The sequence below is a fragment of the Gopherus flavomarginatus genome, chromosome 1, assembly GCF_025201925.1.
Source record: "Gopherus flavomarginatus isolate rGopFla2 chromosome 1, rGopFla2.mat.asm, whole genome shotgun sequence".
Taxonomy (NCBI): domain Eukaryota; kingdom Metazoa; phylum Chordata; order Testudines; family Testudinidae; genus Gopherus; species Gopherus flavomarginatus.
Genome location: NC_066617.1, coordinates 6,084,561 through 6,089,698, shown reverse-complemented (window position 1 = coordinate 6,089,698; position 5,138 = coordinate 6,084,561). Strand labels below are relative to the sequence as shown.

At 54.8% G+C, this 5,138-nt stretch overlaps 1 non-coding gene across 1 annotated transcript; it reads right to left on the bottom strand.

Moving 5' to 3' along the window:
- Positions 1-236: 236 nt before the first annotated feature.
- TRNAP-AGG (transfer RNA proline (anticodon AGG)) lies at positions 237-308 on the bottom strand. The gene has a single exon. It is a non-coding gene; the product is annotated as a tRNA-Pro (tRNA).
- Between the last annotated feature and the right edge of the window lie 4,830 nt (positions 309-5,138).

Here is a 5,138-nt window from a genome sequence, read left to right as displayed (position 1 = left end):
GGGACTCTAAGGGCCACCCAGGGCTTTTGGTCTAAGATTGGCTGGGCAGGAGGAGACCCCAAAACATTTGCAGTGGGGGAATGTTAATCGTCCCCCTCCGGCTGGGATGTGGCCTTGGCAGCCAGACTGGGCACTGCCGTGGGTTTTAGGCAATAAGATTTCTCCTCCTTGTCACTGAGCTTCTCTTTTTGGGGGAAGTGGCTTCGTTCTGGCAGGTCCCCCCAACCATTAAAAATGGGCTTGTCCGGGATTTGAACCCGGGACCTCTCGCACCCTAAGCGAGAATCATACCCCTAGACCAACAAGCCAGCTGGGAAATGTTTCCACCACATGTCTTAGAGGAGACCTTGGCAGTGCTGGAAACCACAAGACCATGTGACCTCTGAGGTTCAAGCAGCTGCACAGTTCTTCCCCCGGTGCCTCGGCACTTTCCACTTTCGGTGGCTCAGACACAACATCCACTAGACCCTGAGTCAAGCCACTTCAAGCAAACCAGAGCCCCCACAAACCCAATCCCTACCTGCTTAAGGGGCCCGCTGCTTGCGTCTCTCTTTAGGAGCGATACTGCGTTTGCAATGGGCCGCACTGCGAGGGGGGAGCTGTGGCAGAATGCACCCTGTGTTCACACCCTGCACACTGCTTTGCACAGTCCAAATCCTGGGGCCCGGGACAGCGGTGCCCAAGGCTGTAGGAAATAGGGTTGGCCCAGCACAAAGGGGCTCACTCACCTGGCGTCCAGCCAAGGCAACCCGGAGCTCAGGGAGCGAACGATGTGGCTGAACTTTGGGAGGGAAGCAGTCACCTGGGCAGCTCCTCGCGGGCACAGGGGTGGAGACAGAGGGGCTCCCATGCCAGGCACTGCTAGGCATGTCCTGTGGCACTCACCTAAGCTCAGACTGTGACCGGAATGGGCTTGGACGATGCTTCCACCTCCAGCTCTCTGGGCTAACCTCAGGGAGCCCTGCACGGTGCGCCAGGTGACTAGTAAACCCGACGGTTGTGACAGCGCGTCACCATGTGAGTGTCACTGTGAACGCTGGCCGAGGTCCATCGGTCCAGGCAGTGTCCAAGTCTCTGTCTCAGGCTGCCTCACTAGGCAGAGGTCACGGTGGGAGGCAGGTGGGCTGCAGCCCCAGAGCATCCATCTAGGAGGTGGTGAGGCCGCGTGGCCGACCCTGGAGGAAGAGTGAGACCCCTTGGGGGGCTGGCCCACTCTTCCAAGAGACTGTGGCAAGGCTGGGGGCAGAGCCCGATCCTGGAGACCTGTGACGCCTCATCATCCGAATCCCCTGCACCCCCAGCACCTCCTTTCCTTCCCCTGCCTCAGCCCGGGGGGAGGCAGGTTAAGTTGTGAGGGTCCGGAGGATGCCAGTGCAGAAAGCAAGGGAACGGGCTGCAGGGAAGAGGGGTGAGGGGGCTGCCGGGGGGGCTGGGTCATCGTGGGGAGGGGGAATCCAGTCACTGCAAACCTCAGTCTGGTGGTGAGTTCTATACTTCGGTTTCACCAATTATCAAGTGTAAACTCCCTCACGTGGGGTCACAGACAGTCCCCAGGGGTGCGCCGATCTGTCTGGCCACCCCAGTGAGCTTCTCTTTGTGACAGATGGTCTCTTACATCAAAGATCACAGCAATATTCGGGTTACTCCCCAGTCGCTCGCCCCAGGTCAGCTGCACCTTAGATCTCACGCCAAAGACAATGCTTTTAGCCAACCCTATAGTAAATGGTCTTGAGATTTATTCATTAGGGAAAGGAAACGGGAAAGTGATTTACAAGGTTAAAGCAGGTAGATACACAAATGGGAGGGTCCGATGGTTCTGCGGCTTCGGCGGACCCCCCTGAATCCATGGGACTGGGGACCTCCCGCAGGCAAGCCGCCGAAGGCAGCCTGCCTGCCGTGCTTGGGGCAGCAAAATACCTGGAGCCGCCCCTGTCACTTACACAGCTCATCTTCATGGGGGAGGGAGCAGAGGAAACAACACAATCTTTCGTCCTCTTTAATGTTGCACTATCATCTGTCTGGCGTCTCTGGGCCGCCTCGTGGGGCAGGGCAGAACACCTTCTGCTGGAGACCAGCACTTCACACGAGTTAACGCCTCTCTCCTGTCTGGTCAGTTACACGCTCACACAGGCTCACAAGGCAAACACTCAGATATGACCCGATGATACGGGAGACAGATGTTACAGGTGAGATTAATGCCGGCAGCAACTCTCAAGCCTGCCACAACGTCTCAGGCCTTGGCTACACTTGAGAGTTACAGCGCTGTTGGTGGCTTTACAGCGCTGTAACTCACTCCCCGTCCACACTGGCAAGGCACATACAGCTCTGTATCTCCCTGGCTACAGCGCTGCTTGTACTCCACCTCCGCGAGAGGAATAAAGAGAACGGCACTGGTGCTGCCGTGCTGGGGCGCCAGTGTAAACAGTGATTAATCTTACTACGCTGTAACTGACCTCCGGAACCTTCCCATAATGCTTTTAAGGAAAGCTAACACTCTTTGTTTTGGTGTGATGCCTCTGTTTGTTTTGTTGTGAACTCGGGGCTCCCGGAGCTGCTTATCTAAAAACCAAACACAGCTCCTGTTTGCTGTGAACGAGGCAGGCAGCGGGATCCCTTTGGAAGGGCCACAACTAGTGTTTGCTTGAGGAGAGAAGCAGCACGGTGTGTGTGTGGGGAGGGCGGGGGGGGGTCCGTTTTGGAGTAGCTGCTTATCTGGTCTGTGAGAAAGAAAACAAAGAGGGCTATTTGCATTTAGTGAATGAGAGAGGGGTGGGGGTCGGAACTTGCGAGACAGCTGCTGACACAGTGTCAGCTCCAAAAATCCACTCTCTCTCTCTCCCCCGCACTCCCTGTCACACCCCACCCCCCCTTTTGAAAAGCACGTTGTAGCCACTTGAATGCTGGGATAGCTGCCCATAATGCACCGCTCCCAATGCCGCTGCGAATGCGGCCACGACAGTGCGCTGGTAGCTGTCAGTGTGGCCACACTGCGGCGCTTTCCCTACACAGCTGTACGGAGACAGCTGTAACTCCCAGCGCTGTACAGCTGCAAGTGTAGCCAAACCCTCAGCACATTCTCATAACTCTAATACCTCTGCAGCATGGGCACAGGTCACTGCAGGGTTAAACTAGGGTAAATGGTGGATTCCCTGTAACTCGAAGCCTTTAAACCCTGATTTGAGGGCGTCAGGAGCTCAGCCAGAGGTGAGGGGTCTGTCACAGGAGTGCGATGGGGAGGTTCTGTGGTCTGCGAGGTGCAGGAGGTCCAACTATGACTATGATGGTCCCTTCTGACCTTAAAGTCTATGAATCTAACACTCATTGAGCCAGACTGATCCTAGCCGTGTATGTGTCTGTGTTCACATGAAAATGTTGACAGGAGCTGGTATCTGGTCTGCCAGCAGCACAAAAGTCTCCTTTCTCCAGCTCTGGGCTATGGCTTACAGAGCTAGGGACACTTCAGATCTACTCTTCAGCCTTTACTGTCTACCAAGGGGGACTGATTCAAGCAAACTTGAGGCCCCCGCAGACATCAAGCAAATGATTGGGCGAGGGGAGGAAGGTGAATTTCCAAAAACCGAGTCTGCTCAAAAAACAGACCTGATTTCACTCAGACTCTTCCTTCCGTGGAGTGAAACCTGGGAAGAGTCAGGCTTGAAAAGCTTGTGGGAAGAGGAGGAAGGGACCATGGGAGACTCACAACTTCCTCATTGGCTGCTCCTGCGGGGTCTCTGCAGACTCCCAGTGCTCTGCGGGGTGAAGGCCCATCAGAGAGTGCTCCCCGCCTGCCCTGCTCTTTGCACTGCTGGAAACAGGATTCTCAGGTGGTGTGTGAGTCCCCTGGCCATCTCCAGGGCACCTGCTTCCACAGGTGGCTATGTCTCCTGTTGGAAATGGAGCGTCTCTTTCAAAAACCAGTCTGGTCTTGATTGGACGCCTTATAGTGTTTGATTCAAAGCGTTAACAAGGAGCAGGTCAAGGGGTGACTTGGTTACAATTACAGGAACCTACATAGGGAACAAGTATCTGACAACAGGCTCTTCAGTCTAGCAGAGAAAGGTCTGACACGACCCAGTGGCTGGAAGCTGAAGCTAGACTTGGAATCTATCCTGGGGACCCTCCGTGATGGCCTTCTCTTCACGACTGAAAACTGCGGGGTTCTTCACGCAACTTACGTTCCTGCTCCAGCCAAGGCAGTTGTAGCTTTCCTGGGAGGTCAGAGGCTGAGTTAAAGCCCCTGCTCCCCACAGGGAGGGAGCAGGGCAGGGTTAGAGGCTCATTAAGTCTACTGAGAAATGTTGCTTTCAATATCCAGTTAGTCTCTCTCTCCCCACGCGGCTGCAGGTTTTCATGTAAATGACGCCTTTGGTGCAGGTTACTGACTGTGTTCCATGTGTCAGGTCAATGTATGGGAACCCTCCTGTGCCTCTATTGAGCACATTAATACGTAGCGTCGGTCTCTGTGTGGCTTGCGGGACATTCAGAAAAGCCACCAGCACCCTGCCTTCCTGGATAGCTTGTTGGTCTAGAAGTATGTGTCTGGGTTTGGGAGGTGCCACCCGAGCCCACAGCTTTCCTTTCTTCCCCGGTTTAAGCAAGGCGTCGCTCCCTTTGGGTAGGTGTGATGCTCTGCCCCTCGCCCCTCTGAACCAGATCCCGCTCGGGGCCAACACTATCTTGTGTTCAGATCCTGGAACATCGGGCCCAAAGCGTCTCCGTTGCTTGTGCCAAATAGATAGAGCCACCTGGCTAGATCAGAAACAACCGAGCTCTCCCTGGCCACGTGCTGCTCTCCAGGAGGAAAGTTTTACAGCTGATTGGCAAGTGTTTGGTCATGGACCTGACTTTTTTTTGCTGCGTCACAGGCACCCCTTCCCCTCCAGCCAGTCGTGCTCGGCCCCTGCCCAGGGCAGGGCGTGGAAAACCCATTCTCGTGGGCAGCTAGCAGGCGGTGCTGCAGGGTGGGGTTGCAATGGAAAATGGCAAGTGTTTTAATTTGGCTTCACCATTTTTCTGTCCTTGAGGAATTGTAGATAAAAAGTCTCACTTACTTTCCATACATTATTTATGTGGGGAAAGTCAGTTTTCTGCAAAATCTTCTTCCGTCCCACTGCTGCTATTGTGCTGGGAAAAAAGAA